Genomic DNA, 19,896 nt, shown 5'->3' with positions numbered 1-19,896 from the left:
ATTGTTAGTACAGCAGGTGTTCAGAGTTGCAACAAAAAATGGGTAACTGAATTGGGAATTAGGCAAAAGGGAAAGCAAGGTTTGGGAAGGAGGTGAATGCAGTGTCAGCAGCTGCTGTGAGAGCTGCTCTGTTTTACTGTCATGAGACAGCATGACTGTGTTAGGAATTAGATGACTGATTTTGTATTTCAATTTTAATTGAGTTTTCAATATATTAATTCTGTGGACATGTGTCTGAGTTTAATAACCTTCAAATACATGTTCAGATTGAATGACCAAGTCAATTATTCCTCAGAAATGCTTATTAGGATCGTGTTGGAGGCATACAAATAGCAAAGGAAACATACTCATGAATATGCCACTTGTTTCCAAATTAATTTCTCTCAACCTTGGCAGCATGTTTTTTGTTAAATAATTATTCCTATATTTGAGGCATTCTTGTAGTACTACAGTAAATGAAAGTTGCAGCATTCTGTGCATTTGCTGAATAAATCAGCTTAGAATTATAATGCCATTTGGGTCAGTGCTGTATTCTCAAATGTGACAAATGTAGCTTATTTGGACAGTGAACAGTGGAACCTTCCTGGTGTTCAGTGGCTCAGTATTTTGTGCTTTCTCCCAGGCAGTATTAATCAGAATTAGCTAGGTATTTTGGTATATAGGAGAGACCATCTATGTATTGTTGGACAACCACTGTCAAAAGACCAAGCTTTTTTCTGGAACAACTTGCAGATGCAAATAACATATACATCCTTTTTTTCCTTTTTTTTTTTTTTTTAAGTATTGAGCAGACATGGTTCCTTTTGCACTGAACCTTGAAATGCACTACTTCTTAAATAGTTTGCTTTGTTATCTTTCACCTCTTTAACAGGCAACAAGGTAAGACATTGCGTGGAAAGAAAAGAAGGCAAAAGCAAGTTTCCCTTTTTTGTGCATGTGCCTTTGTCAGCCGCATGAAAGCAAACTGTGCTGCATTCAGAAGCACAATTTCTTGCAATGGGTAATTTAGCAAAGGCTGTCATTGAGAAAGAAATATTTTGATCATAATGTGTTTCTTTAATGCACTTAATCTGCATGTCATGAGAACACTTTGGCCTTCACCCCTTCCCTTTACCCTATTAATCTTCTAGCCTTTTTATCTCATCCCTCACACTGAATAATGCCATCAACTAGAAAACCAAAGGATGACACCAAAGAGAAACAAAGAACCATTATTGAATAAGATAAATGTAGTGCCACTTCTGCTAATTCTAATTTACTTAGAATTTAGTGAGGATTATTCTGTCACATCATCCATCACAGACAGACATGAGAGTGGGAGTGAAGTAAGCAATTAAAAACATGTTCTCCATTTCAGGTGTTTTGTGATTTCTTATTCAGTTAGATTCCATTGACTGTTTCTCTTTTTCTGCTAAGTATAAAATCATTTGTCAAATTTTGAGGTTAAAATTAGTGTCCCTGAAAGGGCTTGCATTGACAGCCACTGAGGATGGAGTATAAATATATTTTGCTTCCAGGACAAGTGCTGCATTACAATGACTGTTGAAGTTTCCCCAGGCTGCCCCCTCTTCACGTGCTTCCACCTTGGCCTGTGGTGTAAACTCTTAGAGATAAAATCGAATATTCTGACATTTGGGTTGGTGGAGTCTCACATAGCCCAGTCCACCTGCAGCACTCCTGCCTCAGGAAGCTATCAGGGACTGTACAGGATCTCCAACAGGACTGAAATATTTTATATGCAGTAAGGACACTCAGAGTTATGCAAGCTAAGATAATAAGTGTAATCAAATTTCATACTCCAAGGAATACACTGATTGCTTCAGGGACCAGGAAAATTTAGCTCCATATCCTCAGCTTTTGTGCTGCTTCATGCAAGCAGAGCAGCTGTCACAGGGCAGAAAGTCCTCTAAGGCATCATTTATTGTCCACCTTTTCAGGCAGGGTACCAAATTGTCTAGAATTTTTTGATACTACTCAAAAAATTACTATTCTGGGTGGGAGATTTTCCACACTGGAGAAGTTTAAATTTGAGAATGGTTTACTTCAGATTCTAGTTTGTCTTTGATTTGTATCATGTCATAATCCTAAATACTTCAATTCCAGTCTCCTAGTTAATATTTCAATATGGAAATGTGTGTGTAAAGTTGTTGGCATCAATCAGATATTCTCTGTGCCAAGTCCTGGGTCACAGAAATGCTTCAGCACACCACCGAAATTGGGAGTAAAGTGCTTTACACCAGCTTAGTATCTTCTTAATTATTGAATGCTATTGTTTCTCAGTTATTGAGATAGAAGAATTCTGTGGGTACTTTTAAGGTGGCTGTAGACTCACTTTTGAGCCACAAATATATATTTGTAAGGCCCCCTACACATTTTTCTGTCGCTATAGAGGTGGTGAGGAATGCCCCACGAAGACTGTTCCACCCTCTTGGCATAGAAGGTGGTGTGTGTGTGACTGGCACCTTTGGCATGCCCTTGGGAGGAAAATTAGGGCTTAGCTTAGGTGTAGCTGATTTCTGGCATTTCTTTCAACCACGAACAAGAACCAAGCTGTACAATAACAGCAAGCTCCTTGATAAAGAGAACTAGGGGAAATTTAATGCTTTGAAATTAGGTTGTTGAAGTTAGCCTGCTTGTTTGTCACAACTACAACCCCATCTGGGGAAATAACTGCATTTTGTGATGGTGCTGAGGGCCGAAGGGTTGGCCGCGCGTGCTCACCTGGGCAGGGTGTGAGTGCCTGACTGTGGCCTACCCTGGGCAGGGGAGTGCTCCCCCCTGGGGGGTGTTTGTGTGCCTGACTGTCCCCACCTGGGCAGGGGCTGTTTGTGAGTGCCTGACTGTCCCCACCTGGGCAGGGGCTGTTTGTGAGTGCCTGACTGTCCCCACCTGGGCAGGGGGTGGTACTGACCATAAGTGCTCCACCTGTCTATAATTAAGGGTCTATCAGCCTCTCTCTGAGTTTCTGGGACTTTCTGAGCTGTCTTCAGACCTCTCCTGGCTCAGTGATTCCTGCCTTTGGAGGGTGCTTGTGCCCCCTGCCAGCCCATGTTGGTCCCTCTTTTCCTCCAGCTTCATGCAAGCACCTCTGGCTCCAGCCCTGCTCCTTCATGGTCACCTGAAGGACGCTCAAATGAGCAGGTACCTCTTTGTTTTCTTTACCTATTTTTGAAACCTGTCTTTTTTGCATTAGTTTCTGCCTTCATTGCTTCATCAAAGTGTGGCCTGATGCCTCCTCCAATGATGAGGGGCAGTAATTTCCCTGGGGCATGGTGGGGGTTTAGGTCTGCATCTGCCTGATTGGGTTTTGGGGCTTTGCTCGTCTGTCTTATGTTGATGTCCTGAAGCATGAAATTTTCTGAAAGGCTTTGTGGTTCTTTCCTGATTTGTTTTTTCTCTTTAAAAAAGCCTAGCCCAGCTTCATTTGTTTGTCTGTAAAAGCATGTGGGTTTAGGTGGTGAGCTCTAGAGATGAGATGAAGCCTTAGCTGAGGTTTTCGGCCTCCAAGAGAGCTTGGTTAGGTCAGTGACATTGTACCAGCATAAAGGTACTTATTGATCACATCTTGTGCAAAAACTGTGTTTTGCATTTTTTACTTCATTTAAATTACAGTCTTTGCTTGTTCATTCTAAAAGAGGCTGCACATACTAGTGAGAGCATTTGTAGGGGTGCAGGTAAAGTCCTTGAAGGGTGGGCAGGTGGGAAGCTCAGTCTGGGAGATGATATTCAGGGCTCAGGGAAACTGGGGCAGCCTGTGGACAGATGAGAGATGCTAAGAGGATTGTCATTGCTGCCTGGTGGCTGATGGCAGAAGTGAGGACGGAAGTGGAAGTGTTGCAACTGTGTGCTTGGTGTGACTGTCACAGCAGCTTCAGTCAGGAAAGGTGTCCTGGTAATGGAAATAAATTGTGTGCTGTGGATTCGCAGAGGAAAACAGTGGTAGAAGGACAAGAGAGTAAGACGTTAACTGCGCTGGACTTGGAACTGTAACTTAGATATTGAGCTGAAGTGAAAAAGGCAGAAGTAAAATTAGCTGACTTACAAAAGGAAATGTGGAGTACTGCAAGTGAAAAACAAGGAGACTGCCTGTCTATAGAATAGGGTAACTTAAAGGAAATGCAGCTTTCCTGGCTATGGCCCTGTAGCTACCCATCTGAATATCTAAAGAGCAATACATCAGGAGAAAGAAGGCAGCTCTTCCCTGTTCTTCGCTAGGAGAGCTGTATCCTGAGGGTCTGAAAGCGCTCTCCAAAAGATAAATAAGACTGGACCAATTTTAAGTATTAATATTAATAATGCTGTCTTGGACTTCAAGGGTAGCTTTGTCACTGATTTTATTATCACAGCACAAAATGGCAGCATGCAGAAGGATTGCTTCCAGTGCTTTTTGTCAGAGCTCCCTGTGCCTTTCATAAGTCACTTGATAGGTCTGGGATGTTAGCTGCCACATCTGTTTGTTGTTTAGACTATTCAGGTGTGACTGGGGAAACAGAAGAGATTGCTGGCACAGCTTCTTTCATGGTGGTTGCACCTTGCGCTGGTCGGGCTGCCTTAGATCTGCTATTAAAATCAGCATCTTCTACTTTGTACTTCACGGCTTCTGTGCTGAGAATCAAATCACCTGAGTGGCTGCTGCTGGTTTAAGAGCATAATTGAGTAGTCTAAGCAGCATCTTAGCAGCTGCTCCAAGAGGCTTTAACCTCCGTGTATACACATTTCCTGGGATTTTGTTTTACAAAGAGAGGGATTATTGTCATATTCATTGTAATCACTCTTAAGTACTGTAGGCCTGATTCCTGACTGCCTTGTACCTTCTGCAGTCATTTACAACTGACTAAAAGGACTATATGTGATGCCACTAGAATGGCTGTGATATTATTGCATTTGCAGAGAGATTGATTGTACGTTGCATATAGCAATGAAGATCTAGGGCATGTGCAGAATGAGTAGAAAGTCTGTGTATTAAGGTATTTCTGAGGTGTAAGTGAATGCGTGATAGAGAAAGGCTGTAGAAAGAGAAAAGAAGACAGTGGAGACTTTATATTGTAATTCTAAATGAGGTTCTTATTCAATTCTGTCTTTGTGTGCTTGGACTTGCCAGGAGTTTTCTTGATCTTCAAGGCAACCCTTACTCTAGACAGAGCTCTGTGCTAGGGTGTTTATTTTTAGCTGGGTTATTTTCCAGATCTTCATCTCTCTACAGTCTGCCATGCCAGGAGTGGGCCAGGTGTTTAGAACTGCTTGTAGGCAGTAATGATTTTAGGTAAACATAAAGGCAGATCTGATGCTGAAATGTGCCACCAAAATGCATTGTCAGTTCAAAAAAAAAAAAACAAACAAAACCAAGAAAACACAGTAAATAGGCTTCTTCTTGCTGTACTAAAGCTTGGATTAGGCTTGCAGAACCCCAAAGTGTGAGGTAGTAATGGCTGTACTGTTTCAGAGGTGAAGTTTGACTGCCAGGCTTTGTTTGCCCTGAGAGCCAGCTCCCTCCAGACAGAGCAGAGACCAAAGAGCGCTGAACCTGGGCTGACAAGAGAGCCCTTGGCTTGTGATAGAGACAGATCTCTCTTGCTTATGTATATCTGGCTCAGCCTGACTGTTCTAGTTGTATTTCCACTCAAGCTGTAAATAGTTAGATAATTTTACAAGTGCTGGGGGGAAAAAAAGTTGCTTCATCTCCTAGGGGCAGCTTATATGTCACTGTCTGTGATTCTGATAGCACAAAATGTCTCAGTCATGAAATGTCAAATCTTAAGTATGACAAATAATCCTAAATTATATTAACATTTATTAAAGGAAAGGTGGAGAATGTATTTCAGAGCTTTAGTAGGAGTTCTACTAAATTTCCATATGAAGAAATCACTCTGCTATTATTGTTGTTTGGAAGTGCCATATTTTGAAGGTTATGTTGTTGTCAAGGCAAAAGGTTCTGTATTGCATTTTCAACCAAGCCTGACTGATTAAGGGTGTTGGGAAGAATGAGTTTTCCTTCCAGAATCTTAATTAGGTTGACTTTAACTCACGACAGGAGATTCTGCCAGCTGTCAGCTACTGCTTGGATGTCCTACTAATTAAAACTCTGAGGAAGCCTATTAAAGGTGTTCAAAAAGCCAAATCTCCCTTTAAAATATCTCTGGCACAGCAAAAAAAAAAAAAAAAAAAAAAGGTGTATGACAGTGATATTGCAGCATAGATAACTTGTCTTTTGCTTTTCATGTTGACAAGACGCAGCTTATATTACGTGTCTGAATAGGCTCCTCATTCCAAGCCCTTATCTGTCACCTTCCTGTGGATGGACTGAAAGGAATTTAAGGTGGAATTTTGTTGGTTTTCAGTTTAGACATGTCTGACATTCAGATTTTCTCTAAGATCAGTCTGGCTGATATTGAAGCACTTCTCTTGAGGTTTAATTTCTGAGGCAGCAACAAACATCCCATAGTTCATAAATATTTTCAGTATTGAAAACAGATTATGATATAATTTCTAATTACCATCATTTTTGTGCTGCAGTTCATGTTCTTAATTAGATGCTGCAACTGGGGTATATCTGTATTTTAAAGCTATTCCAGCGTACCTGTTTCAGATATGTTTTAAAAATATCCTCCTTACATACGTTGTCAATTTGCTAGACAAATATCCTAAACTAGTGCCAAAAAATTTGTTTTTGCAGTATCTCTTACTCCACTGGGGACCTGGCAAAATATCTCTGAACTTTTGTAGATTGTTTTCAAAGGCAAAATTTTGTTATTATAACTGTGTTTTATCTTCTCAGGTGTAGATAGATAAAAATCTAGGAAGCTTTTGCAGAAAGAAAAAAATTACTACAACAGCAAGAGATTTCAGATGGCAGGGATATAAAATGGAGGGGAAAAAATATTGTTTTCCAGAAAGTCATTGAACTTCTATCAGATTGCTGTCATTTTGTCCAGGCATGGATTTCTAAGTCAGTTGCTGGCTTCTTGGTAAGGAATTTAGGGGCTAAGAGAAAAAAATTTGTGACAGATGAGAATCACTTCACTGAGAGGCTTTCTCAGTAGATACCTGCTAAGAAAATTAACCAGCCATAATATGTTCTGGAAGGTGGTGTGTAGGATTTCTGATTTGTGGAATAAAAAGCTTAGAGCTGCTGTCAAGACTTAAAGTAATTTGGGATGACCCAGAAGTGTGAGATGTGGGATTTCTCCAGAAGAGAAGGTACAGTTCCTTTGAGCTCCAGGATGACCTTCCTCTGCTCCTCAGTCACACACCATGGCAGGCACTGCTGCTCCTGTTATCCTGGCTCCTCACAAAAGTCTAAGAACTCTTATTTTTCCTCCAGGCATTTAGCCCATGCCAGGTGTGATGTGATTGATGCTCAGGGTCTGAGTGTGACCCCTCCTGGTTCTCCTTTTTCCCAGCAGGACATGTCTGGCAGCCTTGCCCAGGCGGATGGATGTAGGGTGGGTGCATCTGGCTCAACAGGACAGCAGCTGAAACCATAGTCATGCACTGCTTTCTTATTTGAAATAGATAGTTTTTCTGCAAATAATTGCAAATGTTCATGTTGTGATCCTCTGTAGACATAGGTACTTATTTGGGAAAAAAATTCTTACCTGCAACACTGCATTTGTTCATTTCCTTATTCCATGACAGACTTCGAGTCAGTATTGCACTGACCATATTTTTCCCACTGTTTGTTCAATTAATCATGATGTCATGCCAATGGTACTTATTATCTCTTACATAGCTGTAGCTTTTATAAGGTGCTAAAGCAATTCTTCAAGCATTTAACAACTTAATAGGTTAATTAAAGGGTAGGATTTATTAATTGAATTTTAGACAGCAAGTTCCATCATGTACTTTGGGAAAAGATAACATGATTATTGAAACTCTAGTACCTAATGTGCTTGAATGTGCCCATTACTGGAAAGAAGAAGGAAAGTTTTGGGGGAAAGAAAAAATAAAACCTTCAACAAGCTTATTTGAGCACTCCCAAAGGGATAGATTAATGTCAGACTTTTCTAAGCAATACTTCAGGTTTATGCAATTCTGTTCCTTGATTTAATAATAGAAGCACATTCAAGATTGAGATTATAGTTATTTTTGCTTGGTTTGGAGCAAAACCTTCTTGGTGCGTGCTTCTGTATGTTTACACAACTATTTTTTTTTACTTTGAGCCTCTTCCCTTCCTCTAAAAGAAATATAGCTTCTCTTGCTGTTACTATGATGAATTACCTAGTTTTTTTCTGGATTAAAGTTGCACATTTATTTTATAGGCAGCTGGCTCATCTAGGCGCATTTGTGCCTCAGTTGTTAAAGTTGATTAGAAAGCCATTTCTTTCTTAATCAAACTGCACAGAAAGGAAGAGTGAAATTTTTTATTTAAAAAACTTCACTCAAGAGGCACTAGATCTTTATTCATGAATTAATTGATTCTTGTCATCTGGGGATACTAAACTATTCTAACACTGTAATATGGCTCTCTCAGAGTCTTAGTGGTGTGGAGTTATTTTGAAGTATTGCCATATGGGCATCTGGTAGCATTTCATTGTCTAAGCAGCAAAATTGATCATAAAAATATCAGTGCATCCATACAAAGTTCACATGGCAAGTGAACACCTTTGGAGTACTGAGTGGGACCTTTGGTAACTCTATCCATATGCTTAATAGGCAGCATTTTGATCAAATTAAAACTTAGTGATTAGAAACTCAAAATAATGGTTGTGTTATCGAGTGCTGCGTCATTCCTTACATTTTGCACTCCCTGTTTATGTATTATATATACATGCTCACACAAAATTTGTGGGTTTGCATGGGTTGGTGTGAAATCTGAAACTGTCAGGTTTTTTTCCCACATTCTGGTAGAGCTGTGTGCCACCCCAGTCCCTTTGAGCAGCGTATTTCCCACTTTTCACATCAGCATAGCTACCAATTTATCTCATCGGATGAGTTGCAGCAAGGACACTTTACCTTTTGACCTGTGACAGTAATAAAAGGTGTTGTTTTTAAAAAAGACAAATTGTAAAATTCACCAAGGTATTCAGATAAGGTATAAACTACTTTTTTCCCAAGTAATGTGAAGACTTTTGTTTTGAAACAAAATCAAAATACAGAAGGTATTGATCTCTTTTATAGGCAAGCTGTTTTAAGTGATTTAAGCTCTAGATATTAATCTCTGTGTTTTACATATGTTTGATCTGAGGGGTTGGCACTTTGAACTAACAGCAGGCTCGGAATGTTACTGGGGTGTCAGCTCAAAGTTCTACTCTAAAATAGATAATATGTATTTAAAATTGGGAATTTGGTATCCAGCAGAAGGGTAGCTCTGCTTTTCCTGCCTCTGTGAAGCCCTGGTGCCTGTCCCTGGGAAGGGGCCAGGAGGGCGCGGGTCAGCAGCTGCAGCAGCACAGATTCTCCCTCCTTGTCCCAAGCCTGACTCTCCTGGCCATCCTGGCTGCTCCTGGGCTGTCCCATGGCACTTCTGTCTTGGCCCCAGGTGATCTCTGCTGTCATGCCCTTTGCCCACTGCCAGCTGGGGATACCTTCTGATTTCCAGCAAGAAAACCCTTGTGAAGGTAACACTTGGCTCATTGGGAACAGCAGCAGCATCCTTGTGTTGAATTGTATCCACTTGAACTTGCGGTTCCTTTTTGTGTTTTTGGATCTCTTTTGAGAAATGATTATCCCTCCTATTTTGCACAGTTTGGCAGCTGAGTGTTTGTTTATAGATTCTGTGCAAGACTGATTTTCTGGCTGCCAAGCTGGTTTGCCTTGTTGTACGTGTAAGGCACAAAACCATGCCAGTGAAGGGGACCATGGAAGCATTCAGACAGTGATTAATTTCTTAAACAATTAAGTACTCTAAATATAGAAATATTAAGTGTATAATTCATCTTGATTCAACTCTTTCAGATACAACCAGTTCTTCAGGTAGTTCACTTTGTTGAATCAGAAAATTAAACCTGGTACTAGTCATGTTCTTTCTTGAAAAAAAAAGAAATCTCTATAGGTGATAGATGACTAATAAAAACCAGCAAGTATCACGCAGGATTTTTGTACTGGATACTCTTGTATTCTAACAACCTGTGCCCATAAGAACATTATGTGCCAGTTTTATAGAAATACCTGTGGAGAGTTTACCACTTAGAGCTTTCCTGTGGCATTTTCACTGTTTTAGTAAAATTATGGAGAAAAAAAATGTGGAGTCCTTTTGTTTCCTTCATAATGCCTTCCTTGCCTCCTCTTGACTCCACAGTTTAAATTAGTGCACAGGTGCCTTTGAAAATTGTTAGGGGATACAAACAGTTTACCTTTTCATCTCTCCTCACTGGTTCACATTCAGCAGTAGGACAGAATGGCTTCTCTGAAGTTTGCAGCTTTTTCAGAGTATTCTATGGCTAAACCAAATTTCCATAAGTATCTCTGAAAACAGGACAACCACAAGGTCACCAGGACACACAAACAAATTTGCGGAGTCCAAGGGATGTGCAGATCTGTTTCATATCAGGAGAAAATTTTTCTCCATTCAAGGAGATCTTTCAGGGAAGTTCTGCACAGACAACACAACAGGGAAGCAAATTGTGTGTACAGTGTTTGAAGGCACGCTTCTAATTAACCTCCACAGTTACTGTTATTCTGTTAGCATAATTGTTGATGTTATTGAAGAGGTAACAAAGTCCTTTGATTTTATAGAAGCTGTAATAAACATTGTTGTACTATTGAATTATTGCCCAGATGCATCAGCCTTTTTCTTTCATTTTGAAGAGCTGTGCCATAGGAAGAAAGAAAATAAAGTTAATATATGATAAAATCTTCAAGTGTAAATTTATTTTACTTTTTTATCTGTGACTACAGAATTTGTTTTCAGCTTGTATTTAGTGCAACTGATTATTTTTATGCAAGAACTTCAAGTCCTGGAAGACACAGAACTACAGAATCAGTTTATTTTTTGGCAGTTAAGTTGGTAAATGGGAAAACTTGGTACTCCTGGCTATAAATGGGTTGATGAAGAGTTAGGTTGCTGCTGAAGCCTGGCTGCCTAGACAAGCAGGGTTCCCATTTATTACCATCCATTCCCATTGAAAAGGGATCTGTGAGTTGCAAAGGCAAAAAAGGCAAAGTAGTTTTTTTGTGTCTATTCAGATCTTACATAAGTCTTCACAAGGTGCTTCCAATGCTATTTCCATTTGGTAAGCATCCTATGCCAATGTCCATGGGAACCTGCTGCTTTTTGCATGATGGATTTTGGAGTATAAATATACTCTATTTTGCACAGTTTCTCTGTTTGGTTCCCCCTCCATACATCTCAAGGACCTGTTAAGCACTTTCATTAAGCTAGAAATGTAATTGTTTTTTTAAAATTGTTTTTACTCTTCTACTAAAAACAAAGGATCAAAAACACTTGTAAGAAAATCCTCAATTTTGATAAAATGGCGTGTAGTTGACAAATTGATTTTATTTGGAGTGAACACAGAAAAGCAGGCATGAGTAAAACATATTTCTCTGTTGTATCTTGAGAAGCCACATGACACAGTTCACAAGAGGAGCATTTAGTTTTGCAGTTGCAGCCAAGTGTTATGGGGCACACACACAGACCTGTGTGATTTCTGGCTTATCCTTCACTCCTGATCTTCCCTGTTGACTTTTTAGCTGTCTAGCACCTGTACAAGCATCCCTGCCAGCAATTTTAACCTCTCTATAAGAATTTACACCCCTGATTGCCAACATTCTGGCATCCCCAGTTCTCTCTCTGATTTTGCCAGGAGAGGATATCTTGAACATGATATTGAAGTGCAGAATCACTTTCCAAACTGGGAGTGAGTGAAATAATCTCAGCTTTTTGTCAGATAGAGGGATAGTGCCTATAAATCATAGTTCTTGAAGTTTAAGTCACTTCCGATGAAGGAAGAAGATTTGGAATTTCGAATTTAAAATCTTGCAAATTCTTCTGTTTATCAGCAAAGGGGACAGAGAACCTCAGTGCACTGATCTGTGATCTACAACTTGTGTAAGATAGTCTTCATGTCATAAAACTGATACACCCTGAGAGGTCAGAAAAGTCTTGAATAGCCACTATGATATTAAGGTGCTGTTGTGGAGTCCTCTACACGATTAAAATTGTTAACAATGGAAAGACAGGTTAGGAGTCCATGTTAATGCAGGGTGAACTTCCATTAATCATTTAACCCACAGGGGGCATGTGCACATGATGATCCTGCTATTTAAGCAGCCAGAGCTAGGCCAGTGGGTGCTTTTCAAACAGGTTTAGGCTGACAGAGAGAAACTGATATGAGGCCCGTGATAATTTTCAGAAAAGCACAGAGGACAGGGAACTGATTCTAAAATTTTGAGAAAATACTTCCTGTCTGAATGGGGAACTCTTCTGACAGCATTTTTACTTGCATTTACCAGCTGCAAGCACAGTCTCTGTTTTCATTGGCATGAACAGTGTTTAGAGCAGAGTACATGAATATTGCGCTCTGGCATGTAGCTTTAGTTCTGGGACTGATATTTGTGCTCACCTTTGTCTTCTATAAAGCTGTAGATAAAGTAATGGTGTATTGAACCTGGTAGAGGCAGCATTATTTAAATTATATCTGTATAATATGTACTTTGGCTGAAATTCTTGTGCAGAGAGTGAATGCTCAAGTCTCATATTTGCAGCAGCTGAACAGTTTTTATGTTGACCCTTTGCACAGGGATGAACTTTGCCTAAGGAAGAAGGGTAGTAAAATGTCACAGGAGTGTTGCATATTCTGCCTACATTAATTTCATGTGGAATATAGAATCAGAATTTGCTCACTCAGTCCTCTGAGGAGAAGGAAAGAAAAAGGTGATGAAAGAGTGAAATGAGCTTATCAGTGCTAAGCGGAAAATTTGACCCTTTTTGTTAAAGATGTGTGTAAATGCTAAGCAGCAAACAGATTTAACGTGCTTAGTTCTATCATGTTCAAGCATAATATTTGATAATTAAAGTGCAGTGAAAGCAAAATGGGTGTTGGACGTCAGACAGGCTTGATAAAACCCAGTGTTCATCCCCAGATGTGGGACACCCAACTCCTTCAGCCAGACTGTAAATAGATTTTATCTTGTATGTATGACACTTCCCATTGCCCTGGACATCTGGAGTTTGGTACTTGCAAATTTATTTGTCTTAAATTACAACACACTTTCCCCCCTCCCAACTTCTATCTTATCCCTACTATCCATATAAAACTCACCTATATCCATATTTAGAAAAATTAATTCCCAATTTGGTGCCTTGATTATTTGCTATGTATTGCCATAACTTGTTGAAATTGGATTGTTGGCATGAAAAGAAGACCTATTCAACCAGGAATACCCAAGTTCTCATAAAAGCTACACAAATTAATTAATCCTTTTAGTGATTTTTAAAGCAAGAACCAGAACGAACTGGAATTGATTGCAAAGGTCATTTCACATTAGAAATATTCCAATGAGCTTAAAAATTCAGGCATTTATCTATTATGCAGTTATTGCTGATGAAATAGGACGGAAGTTCACACAATAATTTGCGTGAGCAGCTTGCAGTGCTTCTCTGGTATTGATAGGATGTTCAGGATGCAGGATTTATTAGACAACTACCAACAGAATGTAAAAAATAGGGGTATTGCAGTTCTCATTAATACACCTCTAATGTATGGAACTATTGAAATAAACCTCTGCAGATCAATCCCATTACTGTTCACTAGAGACATCTTTGTGATGCAATGTCATTGGCATAAATAATAAAGATGATGTGGACAGATAGGATGATTAGACACGGGGAAGTTGCTGTCATGTGCTGCTGGGCTTCAGCAGCATGAAAATTCTGTTTTCTCTTAAGCAATAGAAGCAAGGAGCATCCTATCACAACCGACTTTTCTTTCTTTCTCTTTAGCTTGTCTCCTTTCCCTAAGCGTGCCGTTCAAATGACATAGTTTTTGCAGCTGTAGCTAAATACAAAAGTTTTCAGGAAGGTGGAGAGAGCAAATTAAAACAGTGATTCAATCATCTATTTAAAAGCTGGGCCAGGGCTTGCGCTTTGTTTGATGTGCACGTGTGCTCAGGGCCATTTCAGTCATGCATTGCAGGTGCAGAGCCCAGGCCATCCCTTCATTGCTGTGCATAAGGGCAGCAGCACTGGTGCTCAGACCCATCAATTTGGGGTAGAAATGCTATAAGCTTCTATCACTCATGCTTAAAAGTAATTGTTTACCAGTAGCAATCCCACGGGTAGCAGGATTTAATATTCCAAGCCTTTGAAGGAAGAGTAGTTAGTAATTGAAGATTGGATTGGTATAAAATTTCATCAAAGAGATTACTTTCTCCAGGTAATGGCTGTATTTAATTTTTCAAAATGTTCATAAATGTGTGACCTATGACTTCCTCTCTTGTAGGTGTGTTTCAGAAAAATGATTAACTAAACTGTCTGGTATTTTGAATTGTTAAGCTTCAAGAATTGGAGGTTTTTGTATAAATATAAATTAGGTGTTGAATGTGGTTGTCTCCAGAATAATTGGGTTTTTGCTATCAAAACTTTAGTGCAATCAGGAATGTCTAATAACTGGAGGGCTAGGTTCCTTCAAAATAACTTACAGGTAAAAATAAGTACATGATAAGGGAGTTTTGGCCTTTTCTATTTTATCTGTGCTTAAGAGGTGAAAATAATTTAATACCTTTTACTGTATGCACTTGGACACATGAATTGATTTTCAGTGCTGGTGCTTGATCTGCCACTCACTTTTTACTTGATATCATTAGATAAAATATTTAAAACAAATTTTCCCAATGTCAAGCAATAAGACCTTGGTTACACAACTGGTTCACTGCCAGGAAAGGTGTGGGGTTTCTTACCTCAGGGTAGCTATCACATGTTAGTTATTCTTAGTAAAAGCTCAGACAGGCTTTGGCATGTTGCTTGCACTGCCACACAAATAGATAAGGTCATGTCCAGGTGTGGAGCAGAGTGAGGACAAGGTCTGTAACACGTTTTATTGACCAGAGGCAGTGAGGCAGGCACGGTGAGGACAATACACCAAAGTGCAAGGAGCTGAAGGAGGGGAAAACAAAGCGAGGGAGATGGGTATTAATGTACTTCAGGGGGGCAGATGAGTGAGAATGATGAAAGACTGGACTTCAATTCATGCTAATTAGCTATGCACAGCAGGGGAAAAGACGGGTAAATAATGCACCTCTCGCAAAGATGTATGGGCTGATCAGCCCCCCACAGCTGCCAGAGGGAGGGGCTGCAGTGCAGACCTCAGGCCTCAGGAACTGCTGAGATCTTCCTCTTGGGGCAGGGACAGACAGCAGGAAAAGGGAATCTTCATGGTCTTTAAATTGACTGCAAGACTGTAGGGAGTGTGGATGGTGATTCAGGGGTTTCACATACCTGCAGCTGGAGATTGCATTCTTGCACAAAAGGTGATGTTAATTGCTTTTATTTAAAATTTCTGCTGGTGGTTCATTTTGGAGATGTTCAGCTGAGACTATTTCCTTGAGCATGTTATTCTTTGGTCCTAATATCTGTAAGAAGAAACATAGAATAAAGCAGCAGTATAGACTTGTACAGTAATCCAGCATCAGACTTTTTAAATTCAGATTCTTGAGCTCTTCTCGTGTCCCTGGTGTGTCCCTGTTGTCCCAGATAATACATTTTCTTGGGGGAAAACCAACCATCCTTTAACCTCAGCAACAACTTTCAATTTTTTTCTCTCTATCTTTGGCAGTTTTCAAGTGAAGATCACAGCTCCCTTTCAGAATGGTGCTTTTAAAGAACCTGTTATGTTTGCTTGTTTCCTAATTTCCATAAAGTCAACATTTGCAGATAGTGCAATCCATTGACTCTTGTCATGAAAGAAAGAAAAGGATTGGAGAATTCTTTAGAAGAACAGGCTTTTGCTGACCTAAGTACAGAAGCTGTCCTGAGGCCAGTTCAGTGCTTAGACCCTACAGCCCCCAGGCTCTGAAAACATTAAATAGTACTAAAATTTTATCTTTCCTTTAAAACATATAAATCCCTTCTCTTTACTCCTGGTTGTTGAGGAAACTTTTATGAATATCACTTAACTGTGCAGTGGTGAAATCTCTTTGGGTTTAAGGCAACATGACCATAAAGGAGTTGCTGGAAGTCTGAATTGCTTTGCACATCTGTGACTGCAGGCCACAGAGCTTTATGCTCACCTGAATTTCTGTAGCAGTGAGATGTTAGATGTGTATCAGTCTCTGCTCCAATTAAATCTGCTGCTCCAAGAACTACATGCAAGGAAGGTGTGATTGGATGTACTTACTATTCACTTTGCTTCACTCCTGGCTCAGTTTTGTTTCTGACATGAAGTACAAGCCATGATGCAGACTACAACTGCACACTGGGACAAGTAGACAGCAGTGTGGTCCTGCTGTCTTACAAAGCCTGCAAAGGTTCTGTTCCAAGAATCAGGGTGTGTTAACTTGGAAATGGGGTTAGAGAGACAGCATCCTGACACAATTGTCTCTGTTCTCTGCTATTAAAGCTGTGTTTTAGTACCTTTTCCTGACAATGTGTCCACAGCATTATATCTATTTGACATAATCATTTAAAAGCTGCTTTTCTTTCAGGCCTGTTCTTCTGTCCGAGACATTGTGAGATTGATATACAGCTCATCCTTTTTAGCCTGTGCTGCTTGCTGCATGCCCTGCTCAGGTGAATGATTGGATTTGCCAATCTCAGGGATGCTAGTTTCTTCTCTACCCTGTAAAAAGACTGCACAGTGAAAGGCACATACTCAGTTCTGCCAGACTTTTGGGGCAGCTTCTGTGGAGTTTAATGTAGAAAATGCCTTACCTAACTTGGATGAGCACACACTAAGGGGATTAGAGATAAATCAGTATCCAAAGAAATTTTTTCATTCTTCATATCAGAGGTAATGATTTTGCAACCAGAAATGCCTTGCTTTGACATCAGAGAAATTCTCAACAACTGGATTAGGTGAGACAGCTTGCTCTAAATGGGTAAATTTAAATGAATTGTCCATTGCCTTGGGTGCCCAGCTTATTGCAGTTCTGGGTAGACACTTGCCATTGCCAGATTTGGAAAGGAAGACCCAGGCTTCTGTGAAATAATCTTGAAGTCATTTTTCTCAGTTGTTAGTATTAAACAGAGATTATTCTAAATTAACCTTCTGAACCCACTCCCAAAGAGCATTACAGAGCTACTTCTATTGTTTGTTTGTTTCTACAGCATTTTGTCATTTCTTTTCTCATGGGGCATGTATTATGTAAGTTTGTGTTGTGCATTGTCCTGGCTCTGCAAGGAAATGGGATTTATACAGATGCTATTTACTGCCTGCTAGAGCCCTCATACACACCTACATTTGAAAACTAATAGTCAGTGTTTCTCTGGTTCAGTGTATGTGATCTTAAAACTGCTGGCAAATTATTGACATAGAGTGGAGTAAAAAGCAGTCGAGTTTTTTCTTTCACAAACCCTTTTCTGTGTCACATATCTTACTTAACTGGTAAGCATTTAACCAGGATGGCTGTTTTATTGGGACATCTCCCAGGAAACCAATTTAGCCTAATGATAGTGAATGACAATGACTGCTGTTTAACTGGGACATTATTAACCAAAATTCAGCTTCTATGGAAAGTAGTTGGCTAGTGCAGGGAGGTTAAGTAGTGTTTAACCAGGTGTTAAATAGACCTACAAGTGTGAGCTCTCCTCTCTGAAGAGGAAGTAGCTGGATTTATTTAATATATTCCAAAACTCAAAGTGGTGTTACTTCTGCTGGTTGTGCTGTTGGTATGGGACTGCACAATGCACACGTTCTTTTCTAAGAATCAGATTTGAAGTTGGCCAAGAGCAACAGGAGAACCTGCAGCCTGAAATGGCATGAATTGTGCAGCAGCTTTGAGTGAGTGGTGCTTTCTGACTTTCCCTCAGTGCCTCTGGGCTTCATGGTAGGGAGGACAAATTTTGGCACATTTTACCCTGGGGAAGGTGTGTTTGAGCCCTGGTAGCAAGCAGTGTTGTCCCAGAATGGCTGAATAAAGGCCAGGCTGGTTCTGGACTGGATTTTATGCTGGTTCTGGACTTGCAGCAGGGACACATGGATTAAAAGAGAGCTGCAGACTGCAGTTGGGTGGTTCAAGGAGTGTCACTGTCCAAAACAGATGTTGGCAGGTTACAACCAGGACACAGCCCTGAGACAGGGTGCCAATTTAGTTTGGGATTTAGAAGTTATTAATGACAAATTCAGAAGGTATAAATTAAGTGTGCTGGTTTTTGGTTGAATATATTCTGTATTAGTTTAATTGTGTGAAATAGAGGGGAGTCCTTTGCCTTATCTCCAGTGGTTGTATCACATAAAAGACTTGGGCCTGTGCTTGAAGATCCTTGACATGTACCTCCATTAATGTCAGCTTAACCATTCTTTCTACCAGATTTTCAACCATCATTTTCCAACACCACAATTCTCACCTTTCACTTCCTTTTCTACTTGAATTCCTATGTGATCCCCACAATGGAGCAATAAAGACACATTCCTTTTGCTTCACTTATATTTAGGCCCTGAGGTCATTAATTCTTAAATTTGGTCTCAGAAGCAGTTCTTATTTAAGCATTAACATTGGATCATACTAACATTTCTGCCCCATTAAATTAGGCACTTTTAATAAGAAAATTGTGTCATTAACGAAGCATTTACTTCCTTCCCTCTGCTGCTGCTGCCTGGAATATAGGGACCCTTTCCTGACATGTGTCACTGTGGTTTAGATTTGCTGTCCACTTGCACACTTCTAATCTGTTTCCTTGGGGAAGGTTACTTCTTATGCTTTCAAAAACTGAATCTTGGAGACAGGTTTATTATAATTGACTTAACACATGCATTTTTAAGAATATGTAGGAGGGTGGTATAGTCAACAGAGAAAGATATTCTAATATCCAGTTCTGTGGTTCAAGAAAAACATTTTAGTGTAAAATTTACTTTTGAGGTAGGTCTCCCAAGGAAACTGTGACAAGGCAACATAGCATAATTTTTTTATAGCAAATCCACAAAGTTTCAAGCCAAAAAGGCTTTTCTGGTGTTTGTCAAAAAAACAAACAAACAAAAACCCAAAGCAGAGCACCTGCACGAAGCTAACTTAAATGTCTGGAAAGTACAAAAACTAAATCTGTGTAAACTTTCATATCAGCTGACCACTTTGTTCTAACAAAAAGCCAGGTGAAGCCCTTGTTTTCAGATATTCAAGTAAGAAACACTAATTACAGAGTTCCTACAAGGTGTTCATACAGACTTGAGCTTAGTGCTTTCTAACTTTTACTGTTTTCTACTGGAGAACATAATTCGTATGTTGGCCTGTCAGGACAGTTGTTTTTTAATTAAGATGGTTTTTTTCCTTTGCTCTTTACTTTCTGGAGTAATGTCATTAACATTGGAATAAAATAATACTCAAGAGGTGTGCATTGATGAGGATCCATTCCTAAAGAACTTCTTATAACACAAGATTATATCTGAGTAAAGAGGGTATAAATGTGAAGCTCTATCCACAATGGTTTGGTAGTGCTTGGATGCAAAAGCAAAATTCAAGATCACTTGCACGTTATAATTTTTGTATATAATGTTAGTATTTGAGTTGTGTGTGTTTGCATACAAAGTCCTAAGGCTTTAATTGTGCCTCTGAATGATTACAATTGTTTCATTTTTTTGTAAATGAATCAAAGATTTATCAGGCTGAAAGAGGTGGCTATTCAAGACCTTTTCCTGAGCAGTAGGGGAGATGAGTATTGCTTGTGTGGATGTGTCCAGTGCAAAGGTAGATGACAATACCACAAAGGAAGGCCCAGAGGAACTTGAGAACTGTAATAATGGCAATAAAATTGTAATTCAGTTATATAAAATGCAAATTCGTGCCCTTTGAAAGTAACAATTGGGA

This window comes from Camarhynchus parvulus, chromosome 8 (assembly GCF_901933205.1).
Source record: "Camarhynchus parvulus chromosome 8, STF_HiC, whole genome shotgun sequence".
NCBI lineage: Eukaryota > Metazoa > Chordata > Aves > Passeriformes > Thraupidae > Camarhynchus > Camarhynchus parvulus.
Note: the sequence above shows the minus strand (reverse complement) of the source record.